The sequence below is a fragment of the Loxodonta africana genome, chromosome 11 (assembly GCF_030014295.1).
Source record: "Loxodonta africana isolate mLoxAfr1 chromosome 11, mLoxAfr1.hap2, whole genome shotgun sequence".
Taxonomy (NCBI): Eukaryota; Metazoa; Chordata; class Mammalia; order Proboscidea; family Elephantidae; genus Loxodonta; species Loxodonta africana.
In genome coordinates, this window is record NC_087352.1 from 96356174 (window position 1) to 96373807 (window position 17634).

Consider the following 17634-nt stretch of genomic DNA (forward strand, 5'->3'; position numbering starts at 1 on the left):
GGGCAGGTGAGGACCCTGTTTAATATGCAGAGTGGTATCAAATGTCAAAAACCTGCCTCTCCACTGCACAGCTGAAACAATTATAGTCAGACCTCAAACAGATTCACCCTTGCAATACAACAGCCAGATCCTATCTGCTATAATGGGGCCACCTGGATCTATGCAGGTGTGAAGACATAGTCTGTGAATCACTTGTGCCTGGACTGGAATCACTTCTGCTCTGAGTTTCCAGATTAGAGAAGTTGGCAGAGTATTTTTCCACCATTTGTTAATTTGTTCCTTCACCAAGGCCAGAGGAATTTCTCAGGGAATTGAACAGGACCTATCTCAGGCCCAGAGAAATCAACTATTAATGAAGCCAGCTGGGGCAGAGGGAGGAGGGATCAGACAGATAGGAGAGAGTTCTTTCAAAAGGAGGAGCTATTAGATCTGTGCAGTAAATTAGAAGAAATCACTTATCTTGTGCCGAGAGTGCTGTTATATCTCAGCCCGGAGGCTTGTGTAGATTGTGTGTGCTGGCTCTGCCGTCACACCAGGGGGTGGGCTGAGGCACCTCACTTGCCTTCTTTTGCTGAAGCAGCCACGTCCTAAATGCCACCATCAGCTGTGCCACAGTCACACAAGTGGGTCAGGGGTGTCCCACTTTGCTTGCCTTCTTTTGCTGAATCAGCCACAACCTGGAACACTACCAGCAGCCTCACCACACGGGAATAGGGACTGAGGTGTTGGCACCAACTTGGCAACTCCTTGCTGCTTCTGCACCGTCTCTCCCTCCCCTGTCATTCAATTCAATTTCTTAACTTTGCCTTTGATGCTCAGGGTTCGTAGCTTGTCGAATATATAATTGACTCACTTGTTTTTTTCAGGTCTTTATTTTATTGTAAGAGGGACCACCGGAAGCATCTGACTACTCCGCCATCTTGGCCTCCCCCCAGATATATATTTGGAACTTGAATTTACTTTAACTGCCTACCGTTTTCTGTCTGCATCAATGTATACAGATTTACTAAATCATGATCTCCCACAAAACACTGTTTTTGATCAAGGAACTCATTTTACAATACAGAAATAAAGCCTATGCTAATGCTTATGGGAGTCACTAATTTTAGGTCATATTCCATCGAAATTGGCCTTTTACAGGACAGTTGAGAGGCCGGGCACTCTGAACTAGTAATCAACATGTTGGCTATTTCTTTTATAGCTGGTATATATGATTTGGAAACCCTGGTGGTGTAGTGGTTAAGAGCTATGGCTGCTTACCAAAAGGTCAGCAGTTCGAATCTACCAGGTGCTACTTGGAAACTCTGTGGGGCAGTACTACTCTGTCCTATAGGGTTGCTATGAGTCAGAATCGACTTGATGGCAATGGGTTTGGTTTGGTTTTATATATGATTTAGGAATTAAGATTTAGAAGTGGGAGTGATGCATCACACTATTATACATAATGATCATCCCGTCATATCTAGCTGAGATGCTGCTGAGAGTAAGTGGAAAATAGAATAGATAGATGCTAGAAGAAAAAGTCATAAATAACAACTAGCCTCATGAATAATTGCAGAAACAAGGACTATAGAATGTACACTACTATTTTTTTCTTGAGAGGTAAGGGTGCGTATGTATGTGTGGATGTGTGTGTATACATACACATCTACATCTATTTACATATTTTATTTAATTTTTCTGGTTGCTTTTTTATCATCATAATTGGAGTCCCTGGGTGGTGAAAATTGTTAACATGCTCACTTGCTAACTGAAAAGTTGGCAGTTCAAGTCCACCCAGAGGAGCCTGGAAGAAAGACCTGGTGATCTATTTAAAAAAAAATCAGCAATTGAAAACCTATAACACATATGGGATCATCATGAATTGGGATTGATTCGTTGAACTGGCTTTTCTTTATAATTTAATTATAAGTTTAAGAATATAAAAATTCAGCATTGTAGACATAGTGGAGAAAAGATATTATCCAGAGATCCTGGAAATGAAGCTGAATATAGCATATCCCTGTCCCAAGGGATGTGTAAACCTCTGGACAGCAGATGTTTTTACCACTGGGAAGCTTACTGAGCCTTCGTGTTCTGGGCTTTTATTGGCCAGTCATGCATGATAGGCCAAATCATGCCTCCTGAGACTAGTTGATATCAACCTTCTAGTTGAGTCTTTTCTAGTCTGGCTAGACCCCACTTGTCAGCAGTTATCTTCACATGTGTCCTGGAACTCCCAGGCCAAGGTACTCCAATCACTCCAAGGGTTATTTCACATAAACTAAGGACAAAGGCCACCTTGATTTGAGTAAAGCTAGGTCCTTTACCCTGTAACTACTAACTGAAAGATTGGCAATTTGAACCCACCTAGAGGGGCCTTGAAAGAAAGACCTGGTGATCTGCTTCCAAAAGGTCACAGTCTTGAAAACCCTATGGAGTGTAGTTATACTCTACACAGGTGGAATTGCTAGGCATGGTGTCAGGTAGAGACCTAACTATATTTTTTCCTATATGGATGGTCAGTTTCCCCAGAAAGATTATATGAACACCCCATATTTTAATATTTGGGTTATTTCTTTAAGGTAGCTACAAACTAGAGCCTCCTAGAGATCAGTATTCTCACAAGGGATTAAGAGATGCCTGGCAGGTTTCCTCTGAGGAAGAGCCAAAGGGAGAGATAAGAATAAGTCATATGGACAAGGAAGGTCAGCCTAATTGGACAGGATTAAAAGTAAAGAGGTTTCCGAGATAAAATGAAAGCTTCAAAGGATAGCGAAGCAGGGGCTGGGGTCTGGGGAACTTGGTTTGAGAGGACTTCTAAATCAATGGGCAAAACAATTCTATTATGAAAACACTCTGCATCCCACTTTGAATTGTGGCGCCTGGGGTCCTAAATGCCAACAAGCAGCCATCTAAAATACATTAATTGGTCTCAACCCACCGGGAGCAAAGGCAAAGGAAGAACACCAAGGTCACACGACAACTAAGAACCCAAGAGACAGAAAGGGCCACTTGAACCAGAGACCTACAATATCCTGAGACCAGAAGAACAAGTTGGTGCCCGGCCACAATCGATGTCTGCCCTGTCAGGGAACACAACAGACAACTCCTGAGGGAGCGGGAGACCAATGGGATGCAGACCCCAAATTCTCATTAAAAGACCACACCTAATGGTATGATTGCGACTAGAGGAATCCCAGAGACAATGCTCCCCAGAACTTCTGATGGCACAGGACAGGAACCATCCCCGAAGACAACTCATCAGGCATGAAAAGGACTGGTCAGTGGGGGGGAGAGAGATATTGATGAAGAGTGAGCTAATTAAATCAGGTGGACACGGGAGAGTGTGTTGGCAACTCTTGACTGGAGGGGGGATGGGAAGATAGAGAGAGAGGGAGGAAGGTAAAATTGGCACAAAACGAGAGACTGTAAGGGCTGACTCAATAGGGGGAGAGCAAGTGGGAGAAGGGAGTAAGATGTATGTAAACCTACATGTGACAGACTGATTGGAATGGTAAATGTTCACTTGAAGCTTAATAAAAATTTAAAAAAAAAAAAAAAAAGAATAAGTCATATGGGCTTTTGCCTTTTATTTCATGCAAGTAATTTAGGATTAAGTAAAAAGATCAGTAGAACAAGGCACCAGCCACATAGTGTAGTTGGTTGAAACCTAGTACTTACTGACTGACCTTGAGCAAAGTCCATTAATCTTTTTGAGCCACAACTTTCTTACCCCTAAAATAGGTGCAATATTGCCTACTTTGTAGGGGTGCTGTGAGGAGTAAGTGGCATGGTGTGTGCTATAGCACCTAGCACAGTGCCTGGTTTGTGGTTTGTGCTCCCCACGATTGGCCCTGATCTTCTTGCCTTGGGGCTCCCTTTTGTGGAGGGATTTGAGGTTCCCAAATGGATGGTTATGAAAAAAAGTTTTACAAGTGATACAATACCAATTTAAAACATATATAGTGACTCTCAGTGACCATGTGTATTACACACTTGTGTGTCTTTATAAAAGAAAAATTCTGCCATATGTCACTTCTATTAAGTAGCATGTAGGCCAAAAGGCCCATGTAAAAAGAACCACTGAGGACCCAGAAACTAGTTCTAATAAAAGAGGATTCTGGATGACTAGAAGGCAAAAACCAAACTAATAGTTCCAAAGGTCATGATAAATGAATTAGGAAAGAAATCAAAATGGCTTAGCAAAGCAGTGCTGTCATTCTTCATCCTAAATGAATCTTTTAAAGAGTAAATAAAAGGAGAAAGATGAAAGTAATTATTGACTGTGTACCTAGTTACTGCAACTGCTGGTACCTCCAAGGAATAGAGTTTATAAAGCCAGGGCTAAGGATGAATATACATATATACCACGTAGCTGCCTCGGAGCTGGGGACATATATGTCATGTTTATATAGTAGGTATATAAATACTTACTTTAGTGAACATGTGATGTAGCACTCCATCCCTCTGCCATGCCCTGCTGGGGCATGTAGAGCGAGTTTCTTCAGAGTGAAATGGGTTAGAGAGAACTGGGCAATAGGTATCAGATGCTTGAGTCATTTCCCATTTCTCCCATTCTTTGCTGGATAGAGAAGGCATTACATTTTCCTGCCTGTCTGCTTGCTATCTAACACTGAGAGATGGAGACAAAGGAGAGGAAGAGTTTTCAAGAGAGAAAGAATGACCTGCAATATTATTACTGCTATGAGAAATGGAATAAACATTCTTGCGATGTTTATTGTATGAGGGGGTGGGTTTGCTGGTGCAGATTTTGTTTGAATCAATACAACAGGACATGATTAAAGCTGGGGAATTCCTGCTTGTTTTAATGGTGAATGAAGAGCACCCAGATTAGCCTTGTCATTTTCATTGACACAGCAATTAAGTAATCTTTTTCAGTTAGTTGTGACTCTGATTATATAATTATCCTATTACTTTACATTTTTAATTCTAAGCACTTTTATATAAATTCTGTCATGAAAACCTTGTGAAGCCATTTTGGGGAAGTGTTATTTTCCACAAGAAGTAACTATACACATACACACATATACACACAAAGACACATATTTGAAACAAAATAACAAGAAAGATACAAAACACGTAATATTTTGTCACCACATTTATTTTACTTATGATTCATGTTTCTTGTTGGTAGGTGCCCTACAGTCGGTTCTGACTCATAGCAACGATATGTACAACAGAATGAAACATGGCCTGGTCCTGGGCCATCCTCACAGTCGTTGTTATGCTTGAGCCCATTGTTGCAGCCACTGTGCCAATCCATCTCATGGAGGGTGTTCCTCTTTTTCAATGACCCTCTACTTTAGCAAGCATAATGTCCTCCTCCAAGGACCAATCGCTCCTGATAACATGTCCAAAGTAGGTGAGATGAAATCTTGCCATTTTCACTTCTAAGAAGTATTCTGGCTGTACTTCTTCCAAGGAAGATTTGCTCCTTCCTTTGGCAGTCCGTGGTATATTCAATATTCTTTGCCAATAATCATGTTTATTGCTTATTATTTCCAACATTATACTGAAAGTTTACATAGACTCCAGGCTGTGGATATAGCTGGTTTATTTAACTAAGCCCTATTCTTGGACATTTAGATTGTTTCTGTTCTTAAACAAATTCTGTGGCAAGTGTATTTGTTGCTCGGTCTCTGTGCTTTTTCATGATTACTTCCTACAAGTGATTCCTAGTTGTGGAATTGATGGGCAAAGAGTCAGAGCAACTTTAGCGCAGAAAAGTTTTAAAGAAACCTGGGACCTTTAAAGAGACCAATTTTAGAAACAATACAGAAGTGTGAAGAACAATGGGGACCTTCTTGAAGCAGGAACAGCTGTAAGGATCCGAGCAGGGTATCACACACCTAGAGAAGGGCATTGCTAATTATTCAGCCAGGGCAATGGTTGTAAAGAGAGCTTTTATTATTATTATTGTTGTCGTTGAAAAATACAGGTAACGAAACATTTGCCAATTCAACATTTTTCATATGTACAATTCAGTGACACCAGTTAAATCAGTCATGTTATGTGACCATCACCAATATCCGTTGCCAAAGTTGCTGTCGCCATAAATATAAACTCAATGCTTCATAAACAATGGTTCCCCCTTTCCCCCTGCCCCTGGTAACCACTATTAAATTTTGTAAAAACCCACTTGAAAAGAAGGGGATGGATTTAATTCTAAAGGAAAGAACTTGGTTTTCCCAACAATTAAGGAATTAGGTAGGTGTAGCTTTAGTCGTGACCTGGAGGGCTAAAGAAGTTCTGGCGTGGAAAGTTTCCTAGAAATCAGGGGTAGCCTTTTGCTGCATGTTATTATAACATAATTGTTCTGACTTATTTGGAAAAGAGAGGAAGAGGCAGATTTTCCTAGTGACTATCACTGTAAAATTATTCTTTTGCAGCAAAGCTTTTAAGACACGACTATTTCAGACCTTGACCACACAGAGCCACAGAACTGACCTTTTTTCAGAATTATTCTTCTTTTTAGGGGAGGGTCATTTTAGGATTGGCTTAGACATAATGTATCCTTTTGACTGCTGTTTATTCAATTCTGCTTTCAAAATGTCTAAAGTTTTGGACTGAGTGTTCTTCGGGCATATTTTTCTGTCTAGACGTAATCTAAAAGGCAGACAGCAAGGAGGCTCTGTAAATATCAGTTGTTTCTGTAAACCCAAAGCAACCTTGGGCCACATATCTGTCATTTCCATCACACTTATACAGAGTATGCCAGTCTCTGGCTACCTCAGACCTGTTCAGCATAAATTCCTGAAAAACTTCATCTGGAAAACTGAGCTACATTCAGTCTTTGTAATCATTACTAGAAAGTCTGTATGAGTATCTGACACCTTGTCTTCTCCAGGAGTCCCTGGGTGGTGTAAAAGGTTAAGCACTTGACTACTAACCAAAAGGTTTGAACTTACTCGGAGGTGCCTCAGAAGGAAGGTCTAGTGATCTACTTCTGAAAAATCAGCCACTGAAAACCCTATGGAGCACAGTTCTACTTTGACACACATGGGGCACCATAAGTCAGAATCAACTCAGTGGCAACTATGTTGGTTTTTGTTTTTCTTCTCTAGGAGGTAAGGTCAGGAATTAGTCAAGTATCTGCAATTTGAGCTCCTAGAGAAACTACGGCCTCAACCCACCGGTATTCTCAATATCCCTGAACTGGGAATAGAATCCTGTTTGACTGGGGCCCCAGCAACCTGCCCCTGGCAAACCCTTCTCTCTTCTCTGGTGCTTCCAGCTATAATTTGGCGTCTTGCTCCATCCTGGGCACATTGCCTTTAACGCGGGACTTGACTACAACTTGCCCGTAAGTATTGTATGGTCTCTTGCTGTTCTGATCTCTACCCACAACATTGGGCTCTTTGCATATTGACATTGGTTGAGATTGGACCCATGGCTCCATGCTGATTTGTATCTTCCATAAAGACTTTCACATTACTTTCTCTTGGCCCTTGCCTCTCCCATCTTAAAATATTCTCATCTGCCTGCTGTTTGCTTTTAAGGTCTCAACACACCTAATAGCAGAGCCTAAGTAAGTTATACTGGTGGTGATGAAGGCAATCACGTAAAGAGCACTGGATTTGTTGTTGTTAGCTGCTGTTGAGTCAGCCCCCTGACTCATGGTGAGCCCATGCACAAACGGGTTGGATGGTTGTGATCAATAGGGTTTTCACTGGCTGATTTCTTGAAAGTAGATCACCAGGCCTCTCTTTCTAGTCTGTCTTAACCTGGATTTCCTGTCAAAACCTGTTGTTGGGGGACAGCCCCAGCAAGGAAAGACCCTCACTGTGTGTCCTGGCAGATAATCTGAAGAACTGACACGTAGCCCTTTCTGGATTCCTGAGTACAGGAAACTCACTGACACGGGCAAGCAGCTGCTCTCCAGTGGCGGCCGGCTGGAGTATTTTCCACAACCACCTAGCAAGGGACCCAGGCCGATATACCATTCCAGCTAGGACCAAGGCTCATTGTTTTCTCCCACGTCCTCAGGCAGTCAGTGTTCCCAGGGACTTCACGTCCAGGCCCAGATGTTTTCCTTCTTGTTGCTAAGACATTCTTCAGCCTTGGACACTGGCCCAGTCATGCCACTCCCAACCTTGTACCTTAGCCTGAGTCCCTCCCGAATTCATCTCCAGCATGCTTCGGGGAAAGAGCAAAGATGACTCCCTTAGGGAGGGGATGCATATAGCTGAATAGCATTACCCTACAGTCCACCCCTGCATACCTTCCTAATGTCCTTACAATCTTACCGCCCCCTCTTCTGCGATAGCCCTTGGACTTGTTATGCAGAGGAGCATAGCAAAATCAGACCACATAGTCAGTATAACCAGCAACACAGGAAAAGACATAGTAATAAGAATTCCAATACCACTCAGAAGCCTGTCTGCCAGGCAGAAGGGAGGGATTGCAGCCAGCTGCAGACAGGGTCAGCGGTGTCATGTTTGATAGAAGTGATGTGTTGCTGCAAGTCCTGCAGAGCCAAAGACACATTTTTAGAGGCATCAGGTCTATACATGCAACATTCAGTTTTTATCATGTCACAGGTGCCACCCTGGGTGGCGGTCAGGATGTCAAGGGCCATCCTACTCTAAAGGACGACCTTCCATATTTGTTGAGTCTCTACATTCAGAAGGTGATAGCCCACTTGGTGTTGCTAAGTGCAGCTGTGATGTCTCTGGCTAGCACCTCTACCTGCCATTCCACAACTATAGTGGTGGCCTGGGGCGAGAACAGGGACAAGGGGCAAAACCACCGTGATGTGCGCTGGTATCTGTGCTGGCCTGTTACAGTTTGTAAATTGCTGGGAACACTGAGGAGGGTGGTGTAAACATTAGCAGCTATGTACAGCTGCCCTCAGGTACACTGCCCCACCCAGCTGCAGGGTAGTTATGGCCACCCATGCAAGCCACATGTCCAAAGCTACCCCTTGGGGAGTGGGTATGCCTCTGCCTGTAGGCTTTTCTTTTGCTTCCCTAACCAACTATTGTCAGCAACTAGCAGGGTTCTAGCACACTGTTGTTGGGGATCCGACCCATCACTCTGAGGGGATGAGAGGTATTAGTCCCATTCCGACGCTCCCAGTAAAGGGGAACTTGACCCTTTATAATAACTTGCTTCCACTTGCAGTCGGGTATTATACACTGTGCATGACTTTCTCCAACTTGCTGTACCTCTCTTCTGCTCCTCGCCACAACTGGGACCAAAATCCCAGTGGCACTCTCTTGTTGCTTTGCCGTGGCCACAGGCCCTACCTATAAAAGGCTAAGGTCCAATTTGCACAGCTGACCTTGTATTAACACTCCTAAAGCCTGTATTTGTTTTACAATGACCTTTGCCTGCTGGAAGGCCTCCACTTCCCTTGTCTCTCAGTCCCATACTGCTCCTTTTTTTCACATTCTGTGTGTCTTTCTCTCTTCTCACACCCTCACTTTCTGGAACTCTCCCCAGTTTCACCTGTCTCTCTCTCTCTCTCATTCTCTTCCCCTCTAGCCCCTGTATCACTTTCTCACCCAATCTTTTTGTTTCTCTCTCCTTCAGTCTATTTTTTTTCACTAACCTATATAGGGGCCATAGAGTTTGGGCTAAATGGAATGTGAATGGGTGCTAGTACCCCAGGAGCCTGACAACTGCCTGTAGTTGCTTCACAGTTTCTGGGCATAGGTAGGCTTGGACTTTACCTGTCACCACTTCAGGCATCACTTGCGTCCTACCTGACCAGATAACGCCCAAGTACTTGACCGACAAGCCAGGACCCTGCATTTTCCCTTGTTCACTGCCCATCCCCGCCACTGGAGATGGGTGACTACCTCACCAGCTGCAGTCTGCAAAGAAGCAAATGAGTCAGAGGTCAGCGTGACATCATCAACATAGTAGAATACGGCCACCTTAGCAGGGGGAATCCACTGCTTGAGGTCAGTGGCAACCATTCCATGGCATACGGTGGGGCTATGCAGGTACCTTTGTGGGAGCACAGTGAAAGTCCACTGCCTCACCTCCTAACTGAAGGCAAACTGGTCCTGGTTGTCCGAGTGTAGAGGGATGTTAAAGAAAGCATTAGCCAATTAGAGCACAAAGTGGTCAGTGCCCAATGCCTCCCCTATTTGCCCCATCATCTGTGCGATGTTGGGTACAGCTGCAAATAATGGGGGAGTCATCTTGTTCAATTCCCAGTAGTCTACTGTCATTCTCCAGGGGTCATCCGGCTTGCGCATTGGCCGGACAGGAGTATTGAAGGGGCTCTTGGCCGGTCTCAGAATCCCTACTAGGTGTAGCTACTGCACGGCCTCAGTGATTTCTTGGTGTCCGCCAGGGGGGCAGTACTGCTTAAGGGCCCTGACCGGAGCTGGGGAGTGCAACAGCAAAGGGGACCATTTAGCATTACCTTGTACTACAGTTTTTATTTTCACTTGCAGGTGGAACTCACCGGAGGTCTGCAGCTCCAGCCCCAACAAGATATCTCTGCTCAGAATGTATTCTGGTATTGGGGCTCTGTATACTTGGTAGGCCTTTGGGGGCAGCCTTCCAATCTGCAGCGCTAGTTTGATTTGGCGCAACCGGATGGACCCACTCCTGTACCCATCAATAGCTGTTAATGGCCCTTTAAACCTATTTGGGTTACCATACCTCAGCTTGCATTCTGCTCTGGTGTCCACCAAAGCCAAAACATGTTGCTTATTAGTGGGGGCCCAGTGTATGATCATTTTAATGCGTGGCCTCCGGCCCCCTGTCACCCAGCGGAGGGCTTCCTGCACCTGTGGTGCACCTTGGCCACACCTGTAGTCGAAGGGTGAGGGAGACTCCCACCCCTCATGGGGTGGGTGGGTGGGTGTAGGTTTGGCCTCCTCTCGTGGGCTCCGGTCAGTGTCTTTGTGGAACCCAGATCTTCTGTCAGGAAGAATCCTACACCAAAGAAACACATCTTATAGAGTAGAGAGTTTGATCAAACACACGGCACAAATAAGAAATGCCCTTGCATTGAGACCCCAGACTACTTGTCTGAGATGCATGGTTCAGGCTGGGGTTGTGTTGTCCCCTCCCATAAGCCATTTAAACCTGTCCATTGAAGTGCTCAATTGCCACTATGTCTTGGGGTGATAAAGAGTGTGAAGAGTTCATTCAAGATCCAGTGGAAGCCTCTGTATAGGATAAAAAGCCCAGATACAATTATTTGCCAAGAACACCTGGCCTGTTGGCTCGGGAATCTGTCCCTGCACAGGTGTTGGCCTTGGCCAGGGTCTCGTAGGTGGGTCAGCTTTCCTGTGCTATCCATGCTTGTAGGCCCAGTCTAGGATGGTGTGTGAATCTCCATGGACAGTCCTCTCTTAAATCCAGAAGGTGGTCGATCGCACATCTCTTTGCTCTGGAGCAGACAATGCTTCAGCCTCTGCAGTCAGCTGGTGAGACTGGTCTGCTCGTTGACTGTTTTCCACTCTCAGCACAGGGGCTTTTCTGATGACTATCCACACAAGTAACAAAAGCTCATCAGCAGCAGAACTGATTTTTTTTGTCCAGATGTCCCATCCCTATAAGGGTTTGCTTTATATGTCAGTCCGAGGGTTGTCAGTGGCCAGATTGAATGGCCAGGCTGTTAGCTATAGCTCATGTCAGTTTTCTTGCGCCCCTCTAAAAACGGCCCTAACTGCAGCAATTCCCATCAGGACTTGGAGGCAAAAGTTTACGAAGGTGTGCATTAATACATCAACATCATCAGTACATACAACGAGGATTTGTAGGGGCCCCAAGGGACTTATCCACAGGGAGGCTGGGGCAAGTGTCTCAATGATAGTGACCTCAGACCCAAAGTATACCTCACTGGACTTTAATTGTAACACAAGGCCTTTGCTCCTTGCTGGTGACAGAGAAATGAGACTTAATCCTCAATCTTATTTCTGAAGGAAGATCTGGGAAAAGTTGGCAGAGCCCTCACTCATTTGTGGAGCCACACCACCACACCAAGCACAAGCATGGGTCCCGCCCAGTTGCCTGGTAACCTGGAGGTGGGCTCCCCCTTTTAGTTTTCCCCTTACCATTGCAGCTGCAGCTCGGTTGCTGTTCAGTTACCTTGGTGGGGCAGCTATCAGAGAATTCTGAGGTGTCTTCAAGGTCACTCAACACAAGCTGTCTTGAAGGGCTTTTTACTCCTTTGTTTTCCTTTCTCCCTGCTGTTTTAACTCTTGCTTTGCACTGGGTGTTACAGGGTGTTCTCAGCAACAAAAAAAGACCTGTTTATTCCCTCCAACTAGCTCCAGTCTTGTGCTCTACCGATCGAGCTAGCTGGGCTTTGCTGGCCACCCCGGAATTTCTCCCACAGAAGAGCGTACGGGCCAGACCTCCCCTCATAGAGGTCTCTGGCCACCCCGGGATTTCCCCCGAAGATGCCTCTTGCATTGCAAACGGGGCACTAATGTTTCAGTGGAGAAGGAATATGCTGCCCGCAAATCCTCCAGTTGCAGCTCCGCTTCCAGCTGCCTAATTAGGGCCCTAGCAGCTGGCTCCGCATCAGAAGCCCCCTCAATGCTGCCAGTAGAAGCCACCCCACAGAAGCTGCCTCAGCACGGCAATCTGGCTTTTGCTTTGGGGCCTCCCAGGAATATCGCAATGCCTGCAGCAGCGGCCACCCAACTCCTGCAGCCAAAACATGAACATCCTTCTTTTCTTTCTCAACATACAAAGACTCTAGTAACCGGAACAATCCCTGTAGTGTTTTGGGGGCATCCCCATACTCACGCACAGGTCCCCAGGCATCAACAGCCTGGGCTGGTGGTCCCAGGGAATGTGTCTCTGGTCACCCTGGGGTTTTCCCCAGTGGAGCCTGCTTTTCCCCACCCATCTGGGAAGGCCTGGTGTGCTCCCTGGAATCCTGCCGACTACACCACTTTTTGGGGGACAGCCCCAGCAAGGAAAGACCCTCACTGTGTGCCCTGGCAGATAATCTGAAGAATTGACATGTAGTCCTTTCCAGATTCTTGAGTTTGTTCAGGGAACCTTACTGGCATGGGGAAGGAGCTGCTCTCCAGTGGCGGCTGGCTGGAGTATTTTCCGTAACCACCCTAGCATGGGACCCAAGCCTATATACCATTCTAGCTGGGACCAAGGCTCATTGTTTTCTCCCATGCCCTTGGGCAGTCAGTGTTCCCAGCGACTTTAGGTTCAGGCCCAGATGTTTCCTTCTTGTTGCTAAGGCATTTTTCGGCCCTGGCTTCTGGCCCAGTCATGCCACTCCCGGCCTTGTACCTTAGCCCGAGTCCATCCCGAATTCATCCCCAGCATGCTTCGGGGGAGAGCAAAGCTGATTCCATTAGGGAGGGGATGTACATAGCTGAATAGCATTACCCTATACCTGTTCAACGTCATAGAAACACACAAGCCTCCACTGCCAGATGGGGGTGGTAAAATTGCCTGAAGTGCATTGGCTGGGAATCGAACCCAGGTCTCTGGCATGGGAGGTGAGAATTCTACCACTGAACTGCTCTTGCTCCCAAGTGCTGTATTAGATGCTGCATATTTAAGTGTGAAAATGAGGGATACATTTATTTATTGTGAATAATATAACATTCAATTTAAATGATTGCCTTTACTGCATTATTTTCTATCCCCAATTCCCCTTTCTCTCAATTTTGAAACACAATGCAAGAATATTTTCTTCTGTATAATTACCTTTTGGGTTTTTATAGTTCTCTACAACTGTAGTATGGAATTGCTAACAGTGTGACAGAGGAAAAAGTGTGAATTATGCTTAATTTCATTTGTTGATATTTACAGAAGAGTTAATTAATATATGCTAATCTTTTTTTTTTTTAATCTTTTAGCAGCTTCTATCAAGCTTTCAGAAAATTTGAAGAGCTACTTTTGACTCCTTGGGGGAAACTTATATGAAAATATTTATATTTCTTCCCCCAAAATGACAGTGATGGAGATATATTAAAGGGAAATATGCTACCCACTGTGGGTACCTGAGCCCTAGGAAGTGTTATTAAGGCCAAGTGTGTTGGATTTTTACTTCTACATGTTTTGCTGTTCTAGTCTGTTTTGGAGCCCTGGTGGAACAGTGGCTAAAAGCTATGGCTGGTAACCAAAAGGTTGGCAGTTCAAGTCCACCAGCTGCTCCTTGGAAACCATATGGGGCAGTTCTACTCTGTCCTAGAGGGTTGCTATGAGTTGCACTCAACTCAATGGCAATGGATTTTGTTTTTTTAAGTCTGTATTAGAGGTAAAATCTTTAAGATTAGGGCAAAAGGAGGAAAGAATATGATTATAGTCATATTTGCTAATAAATGCAGTAATGCATTTATTGTTAAGTAAATTAAATCCAGGCATTTAAAATACTTAGAATTGGGTAATACAAAACATTCCAATGTGAAGTTTACATTTTTATACCTCAAATCAATATACTTAAGTTTGTGCATACATTCATATTTTATAATTTGCAATAGTTTGAAATTGTTTAAATGTAAGATGAACATATTGAAATTCTGTCCATTTTCAATGAACTGTATATAAATTTTCATGTACTTTGATTTTATAAGATGGAACAAGCTTCTCATGAGGTAACGAGCTAACGTTGGTTTAGTGAAAAGCCTGCTGCTCTTAAAGTCTGAAGACCTGGATTTGAATCCAAATGGCTCTGTCTACTAACTGTATAAATTTATCTGGGCAAATTATTTAGTCTTTTCAGATCTCAGTTTCCTCATCCGTAAAGTGGGAATAAGAACTACCGCACCAGGTATGATGGCTAATGTTATGTGTCAAGTTGGCTGGGCTACGGTGCCTAGCTGTTGGTCAAATACTAACCAATTGCTGTTACGAAGTAGTTACACGTGATTAAATCAGCCACCCTTAAGCAAAGCATGTTACCCTCCATAATGTGGGTGGGCCTCAGCCAATCAGTTAGAGGCCTTGAGAGCAAAACGGAAGTTTCCCTAAGGTATATTCTGCCTCCAGAGTATGAGTAGACATTTTACCAGAACTTTCTTATTTTTCACTCTTCCCATTACCTGATCTGTGGATTTTGGGACACAAGGTTGCAGGAATCTCCAGGCTGTCATCTGACCTACAAATTTTAGGGTCGCTACCTCACCCCCCATTCATGTGACCTAATTCCTCAAAAAAAACTCTCTCTCTAAATATGTATATTTAGGTGGCAGCTAACAACTACAACATTTATTTATCAGTGGTTCTGTTTCTCTAGAGAACACTTACTAAGACACCAGGTAATTACAGGGATTGAATTTGAAAGCAACTTTTTAACCAGTTGCGTGGAGTTGATTCCGACTCACAGTGACCGTATGTATTTCAGAGTAGAATTGTGCTCCATAGGGTTTTCAAAGGCTGTGATCCTAAAGGAATAGATAGCCAAGCTTTCTTCCGAGGTGCCTGTGAGTGAGTTTGAACCATCAACCTTCCAGTTAGCCATTTGTGTCATGCAGGGACTCCTTTGAAAACAGCTAAAAAAAAACCCAAACCAATCCATTGCTGTCGATTTGAATCCAACTTATAGTGAATCTATACGGCAGAGTAGAACTGCCTCCACAGGTTTTCAAAGCCTGTAATCTGTTTTTTTTTTTTTTGGTTGTGCCCTCAAAGAGAAGACTTTATTATTTGCTGCCACAGTAAGTATAATCCATTACTTAAATGCACATTGTATCCATGGGGTCAAAGGCAAACCAGACAGTTAAGTTTTCAAAGCAAAGAAACAGTAGAATATTTGACTATTTACATATTTAAGCTTATATACATTTAACTGTACTATCTAAAAGATTACATGTTCTTGGATTTGTACTTATAAATCTTCAAAGACTTGAAATTTCACAGACGGCAGAACATGAAAAATCCATGAAACAGATTCCAAAACTTTAGGTATTTGGGTGGAGTGTTCACTCACCGCTAAGGTGCTTCACTTGTAGATTTCAGGATCAGGTTTTCACCCTGTCTTTCAACTTCAAAACCCATTTTTTAAAGTACAGATGGGTCTGCCAGCCCTTGTTCCTCCATCTTTGCAATCAAATCTTGCTTTTGGCTATTGTGTTCTATGAGGTTTCAGACTGTATACACCACCCACTGGGTGCTGCAGTTGTCTAGGATCAATGGAATGCCATCCAGCTTATTCATCTTGTCTTGGTTTTCTTTATTCTTGTAGCACAGATTTCCAATCAAACGAATGAGATGAGACTTAAACCCAACAGCCACACTTGAGATGTCAGTTTCTGCTTTTATACAACCAGTGGTAGTGAGAGGTTTGCAGTATCTTTTCCAGCTATGGAATCAGTCATAAAAAATCAATTACTCTTTCCAGCAAGCCAAGAAAGCCCTGTATATAGGTGAGCAGATCAGTATCAGCAGTCATTTCACAACGGTATCAAGAAGCCGAAATATCGCCAGAACCTCCTCATCCTCGGTTTGATGCTCTGAGGTCCACTTCAGCACTCCCCTACAGTCATCCAGGAAAGTGCCGGCACTCAGCTCTGCGTGGCTTAAGAACACAGGGATGTCATCCTTGGTCAGTGGGTCATCACCCACGATTTTGGCTTCCGTAAGGCCTAGAAATGTCACCCTTTCTTTCTTGACTGGTCAGTTTGGCATACATGGCTTTTTACCAGTTCCGGGCTTTTCACCAGTTCCGGGCTTTTCAGAAAATGGTCTGTAATAACCAACAACGGCCATTCTGATTCAGGCTGCTTTTGGTGAGCTTCTATGACACTAATCACCGTATCGAAATTTTCTTGCAGTTCGTTCATTCTTTTAAGATTAAGGGTTCTGACATAATCACTGAAGAGTAGGCAACAATCTTTTTGTCATGATGATTTAAGCAAGTGAAAAGGAGCTCTGGGAAAGCATGCGCCCAAACGACAGGCTGGGGTTCTTTGTTTCGTGAGGCAACACTGCCTGGAAACTGCAGGCGGCAGCGGAAAGCTGTCAACGAGGATTCCTGTTCCGTTTGCAGTTCACGAAAAAGAAGAATCAAATCAACAGCAACACCAACTGTATCCAAGTTCCTGATTGAATCCTGGTTCACAGAACACTCAATGCAAGCATTTCGGAGACACCTGAAGCATTCTGTTACTAACTGCAGGCTGGAAGCCAGATGTTCCACTTGGGATGGATCTCAGCAGGCCAGTTCAACATCATGAGAAGACTTCTTTAAGACACTCAGGACTCTCTGGAAGATACTCTTAGGTGGTGTTTCCGGATTGCGCTGCTCCTTGAAGGGTGTGGCCAGGGAGCCGAGAGCCTCCAGATCCTGGGCGGGCGTGGGCACCAAGACATGGGACAGCGGGGCCGGAGGCAGCCTGAGCGCCGCCATCTTGGCGCTTGCGCTCTCACGGAGGCTGCCGAGGAGGACGAGGAGCCCGCCCTGCCAGGCCGCTGCAGCCGCACGCCCAAGACTGAGCCGCTGCGGGGCGAGCGCACGCGCGCGGGCTCGCTTCCCCCGGGAGCTGCGGACAAGACGAAGGGCCGAGGCTGTAATCTTTAGGGAAGCAGACTGCCACATCTTTCTCCCGCGGAGGCCACGGGTGAGTTCAAACTTCCCACCTTTTGGTTAGCAGACGAGCGCTTAACCACTGCGCCCCCAGGGCCTCTCTTGAAAGCAACTAGACTAGTTTTATTACGTGGTAGGCACTCTGTGAACATTTGTTT

General features: G+C 44.6%; 1 pseudogene; it reads right to left on the reverse strand.

Annotated features, from left to right (window-relative positions):
- Positions 1–15817: 15817 nt before the first annotated feature.
- On the reverse strand, positions 15818–17299 carry LOC100671731 (ataxin-10-like; annotated as a pseudogene).
- Between the last annotated feature and the right edge of the window lie 335 nt (positions 17300–17634).